This window comes from Lotus japonicus, chromosome 2 (assembly GCF_012489685.1).
Source record: "Lotus japonicus ecotype B-129 chromosome 2, LjGifu_v1.2".
NCBI classification, from domain to species: Eukaryota; Viridiplantae; Streptophyta; class Magnoliopsida; order Fabales; family Fabaceae; genus Lotus; species Lotus japonicus.
In genome coordinates, this window is record NC_080042.1 from 30,668,208 (window position 1) to 30,689,580 (window position 21,373).

The window sequence follows — 21,373 nt, forward strand, 5'->3', positions numbered from 1 at the left end:
TGAAAGATCTGGATTTTTTATCTGGGTTTATTTTGGGATTCTAGTGAAGATGAAGATGAAGAAATTTGGGGTTAGATGAAGAAATCTGGGTTGGTTTTATTTTTTACTAGAAATGTATGAAGATGTAAAGATGAATGATGAAGATGAAGATGTAAAGAGGTTAGGATCACGTGAGGGCATATGAGCTCCTTAAAAAACCGGTTCTCTCTCCTAGTCTGAGTGCCACATCAGGAAAAAAAAGCCATGTCACACAAAAACGTTAAGTTTTTAACGGAAATGAGGTGGGGGACCAAAACTGCTAACGGAGATAAACGTTGAGGTACTATTATGCTATTTTTAAACGTGGGGGACTCTTTTTACACATTTTTTAAACGTGGGGGACCAAAAGTGCTATTAAGCCAAATAAAAACAAATTAATAAATTCGCTGGCACTTTACAGCCAGAACCCTGTTTGGTGCAATTCGAATATCGCGAGCTACAGAGGTCGGAATGACCTGATTCCACTTCGAGAATTTTCTACACTTAAAGGACTACAACTCGGATGAAGGAAGTTTTCCCAAATGAGGTCGTTAAGATCCTCTAAAAAGTCACACAAGTTGACAGTTGTAATCTGTCAATTTCTCAAACTTGAACAAAACCCTCATTTTATTCAATCTTTCTCAAAATCAAAACAAACTAAAATAGGGCCTTACAATACCACCCCCCTTAAAACAGTTTCGCCCTCGAAACTTAAGGGTTTACAAACAAATCGGGATGTGACTCCCGCATTTTATCCTCTAATTCCCATGTCGCATCGCCTGTAGCTTGATTCCATACAACCTTCACTAAGGATACTTCCTTGTTTCTCAAGCGCTTCGTGCTCCTGTCAACGATCTTGATGGGTGGCATCACCATCGTCAGATCATCCTTTAGCTGAATGTCATCTGGTTCAAGAACATGAGAATCATCAGTCATATACTTTCGTAATTGCGACACATGAAGCACATCATGGATATTGGATAGGAAAGGCGGCAACGCAATCCTATATGCCACTGGCCCAACTCGCTACGTAATCTGGTACGGTCCAATGAACTTTGGAGTAAGCTTATTAGACTTGATCGCCCTTCCGACACCTGTCATCGGGGTAACCCGTAAGAAAACATGATCTCCAACTTGAAATTCCAGCTCTTTCCTTCGATTGTCAGCGTAACTCTTCTGACGACTCTGCGAGATCCTCATCTTTTCTTGAATTCGCTTTACTTCTTCGGTGGTTTGCTGAACCAGCTCGGGTCCAATAACTAAGTTCTCCCCATCTATATTCTAGCACAAAGGCGTCCGACACCTCCGACCATACAAAGCTTCTTAAGGTGCCATCCCGATGCACGCATGAAAGCTGTTGTTGTAGGTGAACTCAATCAGCGGCAACAACTCATCCCAGCTTCCTTTATGATCTAGCACACAAGCTCTTAGCAAATCCTCCAAGGATCGAATAGTCCTTTCGGTTTGCCCATCTGTCTGTGGATGATAAGCGGAACTCAATCTCAGCTTGGTTCCCAAAGCTTGTTGCAAAGCTCCCCAGAAACGTGAGGTAAACCTCGGGTCTCTGTCCGACACAATGCTAGACGGTACACCATGTAAACGTACAATCTCAGCGATATAAATCTCTGCTAACTTCTCCACTTTGTAGTTAAGATTGATCGGCACGAAGTGAGCAGTCTTCGTCAAACGATCAACCACTACCCAAATTGCATCAAATCTCCTTCGTGTTAGTGGTAACGCCGTCACAAAATCTATAGAGATGGTATCCCATTTCTACTCCGGAACATCACACGACTGTAGTTTTCCTGCTGGCTTCTGATGTTCCACCTTAGTTTTCTGACAAGTCAAGCATGTCGACACATACTCAGCTACTTGTTTCTTCATCCCAGGCCACCAGAAATGAAATTTCAGGTCTTGATACATCTTGTTCATTCCCGGATGAATGCTCAACCTGCTCTTGTGACCTTCATCCAAGATCAACCTTCTCATAGTTGCGTCATTGGGTACACAAACTCGCCCTTTACAACGCAGGATGTTATCGCTTCTGACATAAAATTCTGGCTCCTTCCCTTGAGTAACTAGTTTGCGCCACTCAAGTAATCCTTCATCGGTCTCTTGCTTCGATATGATCTCATCCAAGAGCCCATTCGACACCGTCACCATCCCGAAACTAAGCTTCCCTAGAGCTATCTTCACATCCAAACTCAGATCTCGGAACGCCTCCAACAGTTCTAACTCCTTGACCATCAACGAGGATACATGCATAGCCTTTCGACTAAGAGCGTCAGCTACAACATTGGTTTTCCCCGGATGATACTGTAGGTCAAACTCGTAGTCCTGCAAGAATTCCATCCACCTTCGTTGCCTCATGTTCAGATCCTTCTGATCGAACAAATACTTCAGACTCTTGTGATCACTGTAGATCGTGAACGTACTGCCAAACAAGTAATGCCTCCAAATCTTGAGAGCATACACTATAGCAGCCAAATCCAAATCATGCGTAGGATAGTTCTTCTCGTGAATCTTCAGTTGTCGCGAAGCATAAGCAATCACTTTCTTCTCCTGCATCATTACACAACCCAACCCATTATGTGAAGCGTCACAATAAACGTCGTATGGTTCTCCTTCCTTGGGTAAGGCTAGTATCGGTGCAGTAGTCAGTCGCTGTAAGACCTGGATTTACAGAGCAAGTCAATTTCCGACTCACGCGTAGAATCAGTGTAAGCGTGACAGGAGTTTGATGTTCGAGAAATATTAATGAAGAAGAAAGTTCAGGAATTGCTTGAGGAATGTTTCATAGTCGTTTTAGGAATTAGTGCGAGTCGTCTGCACACCTGCCTTATGGCGAGAGTGTCCAGAATAGGCTAATTTCGCTTTCAAATCCTTGGAAAAATTTAAAGGTTCTCTTTATTTTATCTTCGACCAGTGTTTCATTTCGGAACTCTGGACTGTACGCACGATAGTATTCACTTTTCGGAAGTCCGACGACGCAAATTTCTTAGCTTCGAAACCCTAAATTCAATCGCTGGATGAAGACTTTTTCTATTCGAGACTTCTAACGACGTTTCTGTCCGCGTTGCCAGATTTGTTTCGATGTTTCCAATCTTTCTTCATAACAAAGTTTTGTCGTCTGACCATCACAGCAAAAGTAGTTTTTCGGGACAGATTAACTTACACCGCTTTTGGGATTTTATGGATCGTTTTTCCCAAATGTTAGAGATTTGTTTTGAGTTCTGAAATTCTGTCGCTAGAATCTCTCTTAGAATTCATCGGTGAACGTGCTGCAAAAATCGGAATCGCGAAATTTTCATTTTCCCGCGATTTCACCTCCCAATAAATAGTTAAAAATTCAAAAAAAAATATCTTCATTTTCTTTCTCTTGGAGCCGCGAGTTGAGGAGAGGAGAGGAGAAGAAATTTTTCGCCGAAACTTGACCGATCTTCGCGCAGTTCGTTCCTACTTCAAGGTATCGAGGTAACTAGCTTGATTCTTACATCTGATCACTGTTTCTACTGCGTTTCTTTAGCTGTTGCTGTGCTCAAAGTTTCGAGCTTTTTGTAAAACTGTCCGTTTTTCCTGATTTCTCTGTTGGGGTATCTTCTCTACATGCCCAAGAGGCTAGAACCTTCGTCGGTATTCGCCGATTTGGATCGAGTTGTCCAAGATCTGAAAAACTGATTCAAAACCCTTTTTGCGCACATTTCAAAACTTTAATGTCGAAAAGTCGTAATCTGACTTCGTGTCTTTAGGATTAGTTGTTACGAATGTCGTTAGGATCATTGCTGTCAAATTTGTTTTCCGAAGTGATAACTTTGAGGTTTTGAGCTTTTATTTTGGACAAAAACGCCCTTGAATAGCCGTATTTTGATCCGATTGTCCGAAAAATTTTCCGACAGTTTCTTTGCCTTAGCTTTATCCTAAAACTACCTTGTAAACAGATTAGATCGAAGAAAAAGAGCCGGAGCTCTTTTCTCTTTATGGCCGAGAGGTATTTCAAGGGGGGGGGGAGTTTTTCGTTTTCGATTATCCGATTATTGTATACTGAAGCTTTAATGCTTTGTCTATCGTTAATTAGCTGTATTGTGATCGAGCTAATCGATTTTGGTTGGATTTCTGCTTTGTTTTCTCCGAGGTTCAGTTGAAGGAACTTTGGGTTTTGCAGAGCATTTGTGTGAAGGGAACCTTGACCAAGAGACTGGAGCAGCTCGAGGTTAGGGAAACTTACTATTAGCTATGACTGCATGATAGGCGTCGATAAATTCGACTTATGCTTTACTTGATATTGATTATGATGATGGTTTAATGTTATGACGTTTTCCATAACTGATGATGTTGAGATGTTATTGAATTGTGCGTTTTGACGCGACTTCGGAGCAAAGAATCACTGAACTGATTCCTTTTGATTTTTCGGGTTGAATGAACAACCTTAGGCAAGTCCAAACTCAAGGTTTGAGACTCAGCTATCGTTTATATACTTAGACTTTCCCCGGGAATTTCTTTTGGTGGGTTTTTGGAAAACTTAGAATGAATAGAATTTCGAAAACTAAAGACCTTAGAGAACTTAGTTTTCAAAGAATTAAACTCATAACCTGACTAATTCAATTTAAAACGTTTTCATTATTGAATGAACCACAGGGAACCTAAAGGGAAAAATGATTGCGAAAGACGGGGAAAAGTCGTCAAGTCTTGAAGTTACTGGGAATTGGGGAAAGCCACTGAGGTGAGCTACGGTGATGGTTGAAAGTCACCGAGTACTCTAGTTCTCTTGTTTATTGGAGTTGTGTTGTATTGACCGACACTAACTCTGGGTTTTGACTTTGGGTTTGATTGTTGGAGTTGTGTTGTATTGACCGACACTAAACTCCCGAGTACTTTAGTACTCTTGTTTGTTGGAGTTGTGTTGTATTGACCGACACTAAACTCTTGGGTTTTGGGTTTGGGTTTTAAGCTAAATGCTTGTGTTGTGAGGACGATTCGATGTTTGGCTAACCATATTTCATCATGCATCATTTGGTGAAGAACGGGAATGCTTCACCAATGCATCATTCGACGAAGAACGGGAATGCTTCGTCAAGGATGAAGAATGAGAATGCTTCATCAATAGTGAAGAACGGGAATGCTTCACTAGTGAAGAACGGGAATGCTTCACAATTATCCGGATCATATTGAATTGCATTTCACGCATACATTCATCCTGACTTGAATTGTGTGCTGTTTGAATCACTGAATTATTGTTAGAGCCGATAACATGCTAGGAGCATATTTATATATATATATATATCCCCAAACACATGTTGTTTGTATATCTACTCTATTTCGTGAGTTGACCCTAGCGCCTTGGCTTTGGTTTCATGTTTGTGTTTGGGCGGTCGGCCTGCTGCCAGATGTCGACAGTGGACTGGGTTTCGATGGTCTCTCCCTCGGGGGGGATCAGGTTTGAGCTGGTTGACTGACATGCCCCCACCGCTTGGGTGATCGATCTTGTGGGTCATTGAGCGACGTACCGGGGAAGGGTCATGGAGGACCGGACTGACGAGCGTGGACGTCTGACGAAAGGAGTTTTACGACGCATGGAGCTGAGCTTCAACTTGCCAACTTCTGTTCGTTGTGGACTCGGTACTGGGAGGGTAGGTTTAGGCAGGCGTCATATTTTGTGTAGAGCTCTGATTCGTTTTGCTTTTGGGACAGGGTAGGTTCTCGACGCATGACATTTTGTGTGGTTCTCTTACTGAGGAATCACAGTGAGTCAGTCGGACCATAGGGGTCTTTGCTTAGGCCATTTTGAGGCCGACTTTCTCCTAGTGGATTGTACTTATAATTTTCTCACTCACACTTCTGGATCTGTATATATTTGCCTACTGGCACACTACTTTGGAGTCACTGCGATTGCGCGTGACGTGGGAGTGCTGCTGAGGCTGTACATGTTTATATTTGGGTGTACATCGGTTAGTTTAGTTGTTGGGTTATGTCTTTACTTTCTATCGCTTTAATTAAAAGGAATCAAACGAAAAAAAAAAATTACCTGTTTTCCGCGTAAAGTTTATTTTAGTTACTAAAGTGACACCTGGAAATCGGGGTGTTACAGTCGCTTCTTCATCTCCTGGAAAATCTCTTCACATTTCTTCGTCCATGCAAAAGGTTGATTCTTCTCTGTCAACTGAGTCAACGGTGAAGTCAACTTTGCATAATCCTTCACGAAGCGTCTATAGTAGCCAGCGAGTCCGACAAAACTTCTGATGTCGCTTGCTGTCTTAGGTTGTTCCCATGACATGATCGATTCAATTTTGCTGGGGTCAACAGCCACACCCTGACTTGATATGACATGACCTAGGAACTTCACCTCTTCTATCCAGAACTCACACTTCGAGCCATTAGCATATAGTTCCTTCCCCCGCAATACTCCTAGCACTTAACGCAAATGCTCTTCGTGTTCTTCTTTACTCTTCAAGTAAATCAGAATGTCGTCAATGAACACCACCACGAACTTGTCCAGAAATGGACTGAACACACGGTTCATGTAGTCCATAAATACTGCGGGTGCATTGGTAACTCCAAACGGCATCACGAGGTACTCATAATGCCCATATCGAGTTCTGAATGCGGTCTTCTGGATGTCAGTCTCCTTGACACGGATCTGATGATATCCTGACTTCAGATCTATCTTCGAGAACACAGTAGCACCCCGAAGTTGATCCATCAAATCATCTATCCGAGGCATCGGATAACGGTTCTTCACTGTCACCTTGTTGAGTTGTCGGTAGTCCACGCATAGCCTGGATCTTCCATCCTTCTTCTTTACCAACAACACTGGCGCTCCCCAAGGCGACACACTCGGTCGGATGAATCCCTTGGAAGAGAGATCCTCCAACTGCTTTGCTAACTCCGTCAACTCTGCTGGTGCCATCCGATATGGCGCCATTGATATCGGTCCTGTACCGGGCATAATGTCAATGGAGAACTCCGTTTCTCTTACTGGCGGTAATCCAGGCACATCATCTGGAAATACATCCACAAAGTCTTGCACCACAAAAATGTTGCGTACGTCGCCGTTGTTCTTCGCCTCAGCCACGATAGAGTTCACGAATGCTGGTTAACCCTTTCCTAAATTGCACGAATTCAAGTAATCCGTAAAGCCAGAATCCGAGAAGACTACAACCTTGTTAGCACAGTCCAAGAGAACGTGATACTGCGCCAACCAATCCATTCCCATAATCACATCGAGCTCTTTAAGCCCCAAACAGACGAGGTTCGCAAGAAACTTCCGATCCTCATAAATCAACGGACATTGCAAGCATGTCGTGCGCGTAACTAATCGATCGACGGCAAGGGTCGTCACCGCCAAATCGAATGGTAAATCACCAGTTAGCAATCCTAACTTTTCCACACATTCCTCAGCTATGAATGAGTGTGTAGCACCAGAATCAAATAACACGCACCCTGGATAAGATCATCTGTTACAGCAGCTTGTTCGCCAGACATCGCAAACACACGACCTGGAGCAGAAGGTCGCTTTCCCCTGGTAGCATTCAGTACTGGCTCGGTCTTAGCAGCATTTGGACAATCCCTTTCAATGTGCCCTGGCATCTGGCACTTCCAGCATGTAATCACCTTCCCACACTCATTAGCATAGTGCCCCTTCTGGTTGCACTTGACGCAGACGATATCATCCTTAGGAACACGGGCTTCGCCTCTTCCACCAAAAGATACCCTGTCAGCAGGGCGTTGGTAAGGCTTCTTCATCGGAGCCTTGCCCGTGTCAAACCTACCAGCTTGTCTCTGTCCATCAAAACTTCCAGTCGGCCTCTGCCCAGAACGGATCATACCTCCATTGTCAGACTTGCCCCTCTGGCGATTCTTCATCCACTTGCACTTGGAAAAAGCGAATGTATTTGGACAGGGTCTCCAGTCTTGCAGCGTATTCCCCTATAGTCATCGTCCCCTGTCTCAGGTTGAGGAATTGTTCTCCATGTCTTCCTTGGCAGTCTCTAGGAAGTACTTCTCCATGAAAGCCCTTTTTAAAGACTCCCAAGTTATGGCCACATGGTTAGCAGTCATCAACTGTCTAGCACTCCTCCACCAGTACTCAGCGTCTCCCTTCAGCGTCAGGTGTGTGGAGAGCCTCAAAGATTTTCTCCATCTCCTGAATCCACAGATCAGCTTTCTCGAGCTCAACTTCGCCTTGGAACTTAGGTGGTCCATGACGATTGAAATCAGGTCTCGTGCGGATCTGGTCCTGTGCTAGCTCCCTTTCAGCTCGTTGTGCCCTTCTGGCATCTTCCTCAGCTCTCCTGGTGTTCTCTTCAGCTTCCCGCTGAAGTTATGATGCGGCCTGGGTAGCAGCAGTGGCGGCCTGTTGGGTCATCACCGGAGCCAGCTGAGCCATTGCTTGAGAAAGCTGAGCATTGGTTGGGTCCTGTCTCGGAGGCATCCTGCTTAGAAATAGAACCACAACCCAATGTCAGTGCCCACAATTAAAAGAAATAACTAAGTATGCAATAAATAACTAATATCAAGTATCACGACAATGATACTAACTTCAGACAATCCCACTGTCAAGCAAACATCTTAGCAAACAAGTCTACCCAATCCTCACCGCGGAGTTTCAAAAAACACCATTTCACAAAAACAAAACACAACGAGTTCGGAAACTCGTAAGCCCAAAACCCTTAGTGCTCTGGTTTCTCAACCGGAGCTCTGAAACCACAATGTAACGCCCCGATTTCTCGAGTTTCACACAGTAACTAATCACGTGTATTTTCACAAAGAATTTTCGCCGATTAATAAATTAACCTTTAATTAATGACAAAAGATTCAATTATTGCGAAACTTAACCCTTACGAAAAATTCAATGCGGAATTATTAAAACATATACTTCTGAAATAGAAATAACTTCTTAATGAAAGTAAACCATAACTCCAGGAGTGCAATTATAAATCCTTGGGCTAGAGCCCTACATCAAAAATCTCGACAGTAAAATAAAATAAATAGTAGTCTGGTGCAAAACTCTCAGTCCTACTGCAAAGAACTCCTAGTCCTCATCCTGCTTCGGAATATCAGCTTCTGCTTGACGCGCCCTCTTCTTGGCCCGTTCCAGCATGATCACACTTTTTCGAGGTCCCACCCTGAAGCACTTGGGACGACCAGGAACGCGCTGTGCTCGGACTTCCGGCTTGACTTCAGGTGGCGGAGACTCCACTGCCTCCTCCTCTTGTAAGCGTGACTCTGCTGTCGCGTCCTCCGAAGGGTCTTCTTTTGTATCCTCCGAAGTATCTTCTTCCACGGCCTCCTGAAACCTAGCTGGAGGGTGCGGAAACATGACTGATCCGTCCCTGAGAACCTGACGTGCAATGAGCGACCCAAACCTGTTCCTTGCCAAGAATACTGCACCACCGACATAAATCCTCCGCACTCCGGAATTGTCGGCCTCCCAGAGTCGGTCTTCATTTGGACTATCCAGAACAATCTCCACCCTCGTGATATCCTCAATATCCATCGATAGCGGAATCTACCCCCCCCCCCCCAAATAAACAAGTAAACACAAAACAGGGTCAGGTCCCACAGAAAAATGACAATCACAAGTGCAACAGTATCACAATATAAACGTTATATGTCGTTTATGGATATACAGTAAGTTAGTCAGTACTAACGGGTCCTCACATCGCACAACCCACCAAAACTCCTCGGCCAAGCTCGATCATCCGCAGATGAACAATTCTCGGAGGGGACAGCAGTACAACCCTCAATCACGTGGAGACCTAACCGGCTCATCCACAAATAACTCAGGGAGACCCACACAATCAATCCCTATCCCATGACTAAATCATGGTTATCACGTGGAGACCTAACCGGCTCATCCACAAAAACACCCACGCGTGCAAGCCCATCATTCTCATGGACCATAGTCTACCTGACCTATGTCCGCTAATTAATTTCACTTGTAAGCGAGTCACAACATTATTAATTCTCTTTCTCTTTGTTCTTAAGGCTCTAAAGTCAAACCTAGAGTCTTAATTTTATGTCGCAGAAATAAAACAACAATCCATGCGCCCAAGGGAATTACAGCTGGATGAGCGACCCTTGAACAATTCTCCAATAAGCATATTATATCGCAAATCCATAACCATAATCATAATTCGCATGCTTTTCAACCACATAGTCATAGCAAATTAATTAAATGAGTTGCCTAACGACTTGTGCATTGAAAAGAAGAAAAAGTGTGGCTCGAACTGTAAGATCAAGTTTTGATCTAGTAGTACAACTCTATGTTTTGATGATTACAAGTTAACCTTTTGATATGAACAATTGTGGTACTCTAACGTGTTTTTCTGAGTGTGCTATTTACAGGCTCTGACCTCAACTCAATCTCACACAAATCAGAAGCACTGTGTATAAAGGGTAACCCAAGCAACGCTTTCGCATTCACCATGTTCAGTATGAACAGTGGAAAAGCTTCAGAAGTTCTGAAGCTATACAAACTCTGATGTGGACTCAGTCGCTAGAAGCTCTGGAGATCCAGAAGTTCTGATAACCAAGAAACACTGAAGGTTCAGATGTTCTGATGGTGTAGAAGACTCTGAAGATCCAGAAGCTGAATAGTGGAAACTCTGAAGTCCAGAAGCAAGAAACTCTGAAGGCCATGTTCTTCCCTCTGAGTTCAGAATCAGAAGATACAATGGTCAGAGGATCTGTGCTTTCCCTCTGACTCTGATCAACCGGCTTCACAAGTTCCAATATGAAGTATTCCTCTGATCAGAAGTCTCCTAGGTTAAAAGGTCAAGTCGCTATCCAAGTACAAAAGCAAGTGTACCTTCCTGACGACCTACCTAACGTTCTCAGCCACAGCAGAAGCTGGATTTTCCAGAACTGCCCTCCAACGGTAGCATTTCCCATGCAACGCTCAACCCTAATCCTTGGAGTATATATAGAGGCTGAAGATTGAAAGAAGAAACTAGAAGCATTCACAAACGCGCAAGACATATTCAAAATATTCTAAGCTTTCTTTCATCTGAAATTCATTGTGTTTACTATTAGCTTTTTAGAAGCAAATCTCTTGTAAACAATTCTTTGATAAACAGTTTGTTTAGTTCCTTTAGGAGATCAAGGTTGATCGGATCCTAGAGAAGACTAAGAGAGTGAATCTTAGTGTGAGCTAAGTCAGTGTAATTGTTAGTCACTTGTAGGTTTCAAGTGCAGTTGTAACTCTTACCTGATTAGTGGATTGCCTTCATTCTAAGAAGGAAGAAATCACCTTAACGGGTGGACTGGAGTAGCTTGAGTGATTTATCAAGTGAACCAGGATAAAATCCTTGTGTGCTTTTCTATCTCTTATCTTTAGCACTTAAGTTCTCGAAAGATTTGTCAAAATCTTTAAGGTGGAAGTTTTGTTCTGAAAACGTTATTCAAACCCCCCCCTTTCTACCGTTTTTCATACCTTCAATTGGTATCAGAGCGCAAGTTCTGATTACCACACCTAACAGTGTTCAGTGATCCGGGCCGGTGTGAAAAACAATGGCTGCCACCACCAGTGAAACTCAAAGAGATGGTTACAACGCAAAGCCTCCTATGTTCGATGGTCAAAGGTTTGAATATTGGAAAGATAGACTGGAAAGTTTCTTTCTGGGTTTCGATGCAGATCTCTGGGATATTATTGTGGATGGCTATGAGCATCCAGTTGATGCAGATGGCAAGAAGATCCCAAGGTCAGAGATGACTGCAGATCAAAAGAAGCTATACTCACAACATCACAAAGCAAGAGCAATTCTTCTAAGTGCTATTTCCTATGAGGAGTACCAGAAGATTACAGATCGTGAGTTTGCTAAAGGCATTTTTGAATCTCTGAAGATGTCTCATGAAGGAAACAAGAAAGTCAAAGAATCAAAGGCATTGTCTTTGATCCAAAAGTATGAATCCTTCATCATGGAGCCAAATGAGTCCATTGAAGAAATGTTCTCCAGATTTCAATTGCTTGTAGCTGGCATACGACCTCTCAACAAGAGCTACACAACAAAAGATCATGTCATAAGGGTCATCAGGTGTCTTCCTGAAAGTTGGATGCCTTTGGTGACTTCAATAGAGCTCACAAGAGACGTTGAGAATATGAGTTTAGAAGAACTCATCAGCATTTTGAAATGCCATGAGCTGAAACGCTCAGAGATGCAAGATCTGAAGAAAAAGTCCATAGCCTTGAAATCCAAATCTGAAAAGGCTAAGGTTGAGAAGTCAAAGGCTCTTCAAGCTGAAGAAGAAGAATCTGAAGAAGCATCAGAAGATTCTGATGAAGATGAGCTGACTCTGATCTCCAAGAGACTCAACCGCATCTGGAAGCACAGGCAGAGCAAATACAAAGGCTCTGGAAAGGCAAAAGGAAAGTATGAGTCCTCAGGCCAGAAGAAGTCTTCAATCAAGGAAGTCACATGTTTTGAGTGCAAAGAATCTGGGCACTACAAAAGTGATTGTCCAAAGTTGAAGAAAGACAAGAAGCCAAAGAAGCACTTCAAGACGAAGAAGAGTCTGATGGTGACATTTGATGAATCAGAGTCAGAGGATGTTGACTCTGATGGTGAAGTCCAAGGACTCATGGCTATTGTCAAAGACAAAGAAGCAGAGTCAAAGGGAGCTGTTGACTCTGACTCAGAATCAGAAGGAGATCCTAACTCAGACGATGAAAATGAGGTATTCGCTTCTTTCTCTACCTCTGAACTGAAACATGCTCTGTCTGATATCATGGATAAGTATAACTCTTTATTGTCTAAGCATAAAAAGTTGAAAAAGAACTTATCTGCTGTCTCCAAGATTCCTTCTGAACATGAGAAAATTATTTCTGATTTGAAAAATGAAAATCATGCTTTGGTAAATTCTAACTCTGTGCTTAAGAACCAGATTGCTAAGTTAGAAGAAATTGTTGCCTGTGATGCCTCTGATTATAGAAATGAATCTAAGTATGAAAAGTCTTTTCAAAGATTCCTAGCTAAAAGCGTGGATAGAAGCTTAATGGCTTCAATGATCTATGGCGTAAGCAGAAATGGAATGCATGGCATTGGCTATTCTAAACCAATTAGAAATGAGCCCTCTGTGTCTAAAGCTAAATCTTTATATGAATGCTTTGTTCCCTCTGGTACCATATTGCCTGATCCTGTACCTGCTAAAATTGCTAAAAACCCTCTTAAAAAGGGATCTTTCTCTATGACTAAATATCATGCAAATATTCCTTTAAAATATTATGTTGAGACACCCAAGGTGATCAGAACCTCTGGGGTAACTAACAAAAGAGGACCCAGAAAGTGGGTACCTAAGGACAAGATTATCTATGTTGCAGATATCCTTGATAGCTCCACTAAAACACCAATCATGGTATCTGGACAGTGGATGCTCGCGTCACATGACGGGAGAAAAGCGTATGTTCCGAGAGCTGAAACTTAAGCCTGGAGGCGAAGTTGGCTTCGGAGGAAATGAAAAAGGTAAAATTATTGGTACTGGCACTATTTGTGTAGATAGTAGTCCATGCATTGATAATGTCTTATTGGTAAACGGCTTAACACATAACTTATTGTCTATAAGTCAATTAGCTGACAAGGGTTATGATGTTATATTCAATCAAAAGTCCTGCCGGGCTGTAAGTCAGATCGATGGCTCTGTTCTGTTTAACAGCAAGAGGAAGAACAACATTTATAAGATCAGATTATCTGAGTTGGAGGCTCAGAATGTGAAGTGCCTTCTGTCTGTTAATGAAGAGCAGTGGGTATGGCATAGACGGTTAGGGCATGCCAGTATGAGAAAGATTTCTCAGCTGAGCAAGCTAAACCTTGTCAGGGGCTTACCCAATCTGAAGTTCGCTTCAGACGCTCTTTGTGAAGCATGTCAGAAAGGCAAATTCACAAAAGTCCCTTTCAAGGCAAAGAATGTTGTCTCAACCTCAAGGCCGTTAGAACTTCTGCATATCGACCTGTTTGGACCAGTGAAAACTGAGTCTATAGGTGGCAAGAGATATGGGATGGTTATCGTTGATGACTATAGCCGCTGGACATGGGTAAAGTTTCTAACCCGCAAGGATGAGTCTCATGCTGTGTTCTCTACCTTCATTGCTCAAGTGCAAAACGAGAAGGCTTGTAGGATTGTGCGTGTCAGAAGTGACCATGGTGGAGAGTTTGAGAATGACAAGTTTGAGAGTCTGTTTGATTCCTATGGAATTGCACATGATTTCTCTTGTCCCAGAACTCCTCAACAAAATGGTGTTGTTGAGAGGAAGAACAGAACTCTTCAGGAGATGGCTAGAACCATGCTCCAAGAAACTGGCATGGCTAAGCACTTTTGGGCAGAGGCAGTAAATACAGCATGTTACATTCAGAACAGAATCTCTGTGAGACCAATTCTGAATAAGACTCCTTATGAATTGTGGAAGAACATAAAACCCAACATTTCTTATTTTCATCCTTTTGGCTGTGTTTGTTATGTTCTCAATACTAAGGATAGATTGCATAAATTTGATGCTAAGTCTTCTAAGTGTCTATTACTTGGTTATTCTGATAGATCTAAAGGTTTTAGATTTTATAATACTGATGCCAAGACTATTGAAGAATCTATTCATGTTAGATTTGATGATAAGCTTGACTCTGACCAGTCAAAGCTAGTTGAAAAGTTTGCAGATTTAAGCATTAATGTTTCTGAAAAAGGCAAAGCTCCAGAGGAAGTTGAGCCAGAGGAAGATGAACCAGAGGAAGAAGCTGGTCCCTCTAACTCACAAACTCTGAAGAAGAGCAGAATCACTGCAGCTCACCCTAAGGAATTGATTCTGGGCAACAAAGATGAACCAGTCAGAACCAGATCTGCCTTCAGACCCTCTGAAGAGACCTTGCTGAGTCTGAAAGGATTGGTGTCCTTAATTGAACCCAAGTCCATAGATGAAGCTCTTCAGGACAAGGATTGGATTCTGGCCATGGAAGAAGAATTAAATCAATTCTCCAAGAACGATGTTTGGAGCTTAGTGAAGAAGCCTGAGAATGTCCATGTTATTGGAACGAAATGGGTATTCAGAAACAAGCTAAATGAGAAAGGAGATGTAGTCAGAAACAAGGCAAGGCTAGTTGCTCAAGGCTACAGCCAGCAGGAAGGAATAGACTACACTGAAACATTTGCTCCGGTAGCAAGACTGGAGGCAATCAGACTGTTGATCTCCTTCTCAGTAAATCACAACATAGTTCTACATCAGATGGACGTAAAGAGTGCCTTCCTAAATGGTTATATCTCAGAGGAAGTCTATGTTCATCAACCCCCAGGTTTTGAAGATGAAAAGAAACCAGACCATGTGTTCAAATTGAAGAAATCACTCTACGGTCTGAAGCAAGCTCCCAGAGCATGGTATGAGAGACTTAGCTCATTCCTTCTGGAGAATGAGTCTGTAAGGGGTAAAGTAGATACAACTCTTTTTTGCAAGACTTATAAAGATGATATCTTAATTGTGCAAATTTATGTTGATGATATTATATTTGGTTCTGCTAATCAATCTCTATGCAAAGAATTTTCTGAGATGATGCAGGCCGAATTTGAGATGAGTATGATGGGAGAATTAAAGTACTTTCTGGGAATACAAGTTGATCAAACACCAGAAGGAACATATATCCATCAGAGCAAGTACACTAAAGAACTTCTGAAGAAGTTCAATATGCTGGAATCTACAGTGGCCAAGACTCCAATGCATCCTACATGCATTTTGGAGAAAGAAGATAAAAGTGGTAAAGTATGTCAGAAGCTCTATCGTGGAATGATAGGTTCACTTCTATACTTAACTGCATCTAGGCCAGACATATTATTTAGTGTTCACTTATGTGCTCGTTTCCAATCAGATCCAAGGGAAACCCACTTAACTGCTGTTAAGAGGATCCTAAGGTATCTGAAAGGCACCACTAACCTTGGCTTGATGTATAAGAAAACATCAGAGTATAAGCTTTCAGGTTATTGTGATGCTGATTATGCTGGAGATAGAACAGAGAGAAAAAGTACTTCTGGAAATTGTCAATTTCTGGGAAGCAATCTAGTCTCATGGGCAAGCAAGAGGCAATCAACCATTGCACTATCAACTGCAGAGGCAGAATATATCTCAGCAGCAATATGCAGCACTCAGATTCTCTGGATGAAACATCAGCTGGAGGATTATCAGATCCTCGAGAGCAATATCCCAATCTATTGTGATAACACTGCTGCAATCTCATTGAGTAAGAATCCTATCTTGCATTCAAGGGCAAAGCACATTGAGGTAAAGTATCACTTTATTAGAGATTATGTACAGAAGGGCGTACTTCTTCTGAAGTTTGTTGATACTGACCATCAATGGGCAGATATCTTTACAAAGCCCTTAGCTGAAGATAGATTTAATTTTATTCTGAAAAATCTAAACATGGACTTTTGTCCAGAGTGAAGATGGATCAGAACCTCTGACTATGATACTTCTTGATCAGAAGATGTCTAGTCCAGAAGGTAACTCAATCAGAGTGTGTGTGCCCACTGGTACTGACTCTGAAGCTAAGACAACAACACGTGTGTCAGAATTTCTGATGCATAGTTCCTTGTGCCCGTGTGACAGTTTGTTATGATTGCGTGTTGATATGCTTATCTCCTGTGTGTGATTGTGTATTTTACTGTTACTATCTATCTTTAATTTTCAACCGTTGATCTTAAAGTGCTTTTTGAATCAACAACGGTTATTTGATAAAACCCACTATACACACACGATTCTCGTTCACTTCCGGTTTTCACTCTCGCACTCTCTGCTTTTCAAAACCGCCTCTTTCTTGATTTCTCTCTCGATCTCTCTTCATCCTTCAAACTTCATCTTCTACCTCAAACCTTCAACCTCTTCAAAATGGTGAGACAAACCAGAAGATCTACTGCAGATGCACCTCAGTTCCCTCACATGGAAGTTGGTTTGGCAACGGGTCAAAGGGGCTCTGAGAACCCGGCACAAGAACAAGTTCAAGCTCAAGAGCAGTTTGTTCCAATTGCAGAACGGGGCTGTGCCGTTCACTGTGTTTATCCTCCTGAGGAACTCCAAGTCCTGGCAGAATGGAGATTCAACCTCGACAACTTGGCTGCAAATGGGTTTGATCTTCGTCCTGAAGTCCAAGCTCAAGGTTGGGGAAATTATTTCAACCGACTTCGAGGACCGGTGTATGAGAAATTGGTAAAGGAATTCTGGAAGCACGCCGACTGCGATGATACTCAGGTGGTCTCTCACATTCTTGGAAGGAAGATCATCATCACTGAGAAGTCATTCGTGAATCTGCTAGGTGCAGAAACTGCTTATGGGTATCGGTTCCAACTGACGGAATCGAAGCTGAAACCCAGCACCAAGGACACAGTCAACCAGGCTCTGTACACCACCTTCAAACCGGGCAAGACGAGTTACAAGGTGATGGATCTTCATCCCAAACTCAGAATCTGGCACAAGATCCTGCTCAATTGCATCAATCAGAGACCGAAGGGCAGTTCCCCAGATTACATCAACTTCAACCAGAAGGCGATGCTGTTCTTCATTCAAGACAAGGAGAAGATCTGCCTTCCCTACTTCCTGTTCTCCTACTTAAAGGAATGCATCCGGAAGTCTCGCACCACCGCCTCCATCAAGTCTGCAATCAAATATATCCCTTTTGGGAGGCTGCTCTCAGACTTTCTCATTGAAAGCAACTTGGTGCAAGATTTGATCAATGCTGGTTGCACAGAGGACTTGAGCACAATTGTCAGCGATGTCTTCACTGCCAATTCTCTGAAGAAGATGGGTTTGGTCCAGAAGAAGATTGCTCCTGCTCATGAAGACACATCTTCTGAGCTCAGAGGAAGAAGGATGCCTCTGAATGACTACCCACTGTGGACTCAAGCAGACAATCCTGAAGCCATCAGATGCTATGTTGAAGACCTCAGGGCTCAAGGATTCGAGATTGATCTTGATGATTTCTTCAGCAGACTGCCGCCAGCTCCAGAGTTTCCTTCTCCTCCCAAGAAGAAAACCAAGAGGAAGATGGTTCTGGAAGAATCCTCAGAGGAATCTGATGTCCCTCTGGTCAAGAAGACGAAGAGCAAGCCTGATGATGGTGATGATGATGATAGTGAGGATGGTCCTCCAAAGAAGAAGCAGAAGAAGGTCAGAATCGTGGTGAAGCCTACTCGGGTGGAACCAGCTGCTGCAGTGGTCAGAAGGACTGAACCTCCTGCCAGAGTGACTCGATCATCAGCACATTCAAGTAAGCCTGCACTTGCTTCTGATGATGATTTGAATTTATTTGATGCACTTCCTATTTCTGCCTTGCTTCAACACTCCTCAAATCCCCTCACTCCTATTCCTGAATCCCAACCAGCCGCACAAACCACCTCTCCACCACATTCCCCACGATCCTCCTTCTTTCAACCTTCTCCTACTGAAGCACCACTCTGGAATTTGCTTCAGAACCCAACCTCTAGGTCAGAAGATCCAACCTCTCTCCTTACCATTCCATACGACCCATTATCCTCTGAACCCATCATCCATGACCAACCAGAGCCCAACCAAACAGAACCACAACCCAGAACGTCTGATCACTCTGCTCCCAGAGCATCAGCACGTCCTGCTGCCAGAACCACGGATACAGACTCTTCAACAGCCTTCACACCTGTATCCTTCCCAATCAATGTTATTGACTCTCCTCCCTCCAATACCTCTGAATCCATTAGAAAATTCATGGAGGTTAGAAAAGAGAAGGTGTCTGCCTTGGAAGAGTATTACCTTACCTGTCCAAGCCCTAGGAGATATCCTGGCCCTAGACCTGAACGTCTAGTTGACCCAGATGAACCTATCTTGGCCAATCCTATCCAAGAGGCAGATCCCTTAGTTCAACAAGCTCACCCTGTCCCTGACCAACAAGAGCCCATTCAACCAGACCCTGAACCTGAACAATCAGTGTCTAACCAATCCTCGGTTAGATCACCTCACCCTCTGGTTGACACTTCAGACCCTCACCTTGGAACCTCTGAACCCAATGCTCCCATGATTCACATTGGTTCTCCACAAGGTGCCTCTGAAGCCCATAGCAGCAATCATCCAGCCTCTCCTGAACCCAACCTCTCCATAATTCCCTATACTCACCTTCAACCCACATCTCTCTCTGAGTGCATCAATATCTTCTATCATGAAGCCTCTTTGAGGCTCCGCAATGTGCACGGTCAGACTGATCTCAGTGAGAATGCTGAAAATGTGGCTGATGAGTGGAACAATCTGAGCACTTGGCTAGTGGCTCAAGTTCCAATTATGATGCAGCTCCTGCATGCAGAGGACAGTCAGAGCATTGAGGCTGCAAAGCAAAGGCTTGCTAGGAGGGTGGCTCTTCACGAACTAGAACAGAGAAATAAGCTTCTTGAAGCTATTGAAGAAGCCAAGAGAAAGAAAGAACAAGCAGAAGAAGCTGCACGTCAAGCAGCAGCTCAGGCTGAACAAGCCAGACTTGAGGCAGAGCGTCTTGAAGCTGAGGCTGAGGCAGAGCGACTTGCACCAGTTGTATTTACTCCTGCTGCTTCTGCTTCCATTCCAGATCCTCAAGCTGCTCAGAATGTTCCTTCCAGTTCTACTCAGACAAGCTCATCCAGACTCGACATCATGGAACAACGTCTTGACACTCATGAATCCATGCTGATTGAGATGAAGCAAATGATGATGGAACTTCTGCGCCGCACTGACAAACCTTAGTTTTAGGATCTCTTCTTTTTCTTTCTTTTTATCTAACGTTGTTTTATTTAAACTCTGTTTCTTTTTTATTTATTTATTCTCTTTTGTTCGTTTGTGATTATATATGCATAACTATATACTTATGTCACATATGTTTGCTAAACTCGTTTTATTCATAATTGTTTTGTGTTTACATCATATTTCTTTCCATCATATAATCTAGAATGGAGGATCTCTCCTCATTCTTCTGCACTCCTGGCGCTGCTCTGACCTATCCTTCTCCAGACGACCCAGTACATGCTGGATGTTGCTGAGCCTGATCTTTAGCTCATCCCTCTCCAGAATCTCTTCTGAAGTCTTGAGCTTCTCTTCCAAACTCTCTTTCTCTTCCAGCAGCTTGAGTTCAAGCCGGCTGAGTTCTTGCACCTCCTCCACGAAGGCAAGAAATTCCTTCAGGTCTCTCTCCAACTCAGGACGCAGGTCCTCTTCCAGCAGTGTCCGTGTCAGCTCCGCGATGGTAGTTGCACCCTCTGGATGCCTGATGTTCAGGAACAAGTCCTCTTCAAAGGCCTTCTTCCTCAGCTCTTCTAGTGCTACGTTGTATGATGCCATTTTTTTTACTGAAAATTATTCGAGGTGTGAAGCTTACCTTTCTCTCCAACGCTTTTTATAGGCTTCACTTTCTCTCTGAAAGTTAATGCTCTTACAGTTTCTCGAGGTTAAGTTCTTGGTAACTGACCCTTCTATTTACTCACTTGACCGGTGGTAAACGTTCATCCCTTGCATTAACTCTTCTCTTTATTTTCGCCTAACTCTGATTCTTACATCGTTTTCATTTTCTTTTAAACTTAGACCTTCTCTAAGGGGGAGCACCTTGTACTTCAAGCTAAGTTTTTCACACCCCAAGCTTTTTGCTTATGACAAAAAGGGGGAGTAAACCCAGTTTTTGATGTGTAAGATGTGTTAGTGTGATTTATTTTCCTTTTGGAGATTTTAAGAGTTCCACCTTCATGACCATAGATGTGTCACTGGGCAAATACAAGGAATACATTTCACTTCTTCTGAAGTGATTCTAAGTTGACTCTGATACCCAAGACTCTGATACCTTGTCCATGACTCTGATCACTTATGCGCTCTGATTATTCGTTTTTCATCTATGTCATAAGCTTTTCACTCTGAACTCGTATATTTTTTAGCTCAGAATCAGACTTTACTAACGTTTTCATCAAGTATTAGATTCAGGGGGAGCTAAGCTCAGAATCAAGCAGTGACTTGAATTCAGAATGAGCAAGATAAACTATTCACATCAGGATAAGTCTTATTCTATATATCTAAACTCTGAGTGAATTCAGGTTAATGTTTAAGAATTGTTCATCAAAAATCTTAGTTTTGTCATCATCAAAAAGGGGGAGATTGTAAGATCAAGTTTTGATCTAGTAGTACAACTCTATGTTTTGATGATTACAAGTTAACCTTTTGATATGAACAATTGTGGTACTCTAACGTGTTTTTCTGAGTGTGCTATTTACAGGCTCTGACCTCAAGTCAATCTCACACAAATCAGAAGCACTGTGTATAAAGGGTAACCCAAGCAACGCTTTCGCATTCACCATGTTCAGTATGAACAGTGGAAAAGCTTCAGAAGTTCTGAAGCTATACAAACTCTGATGT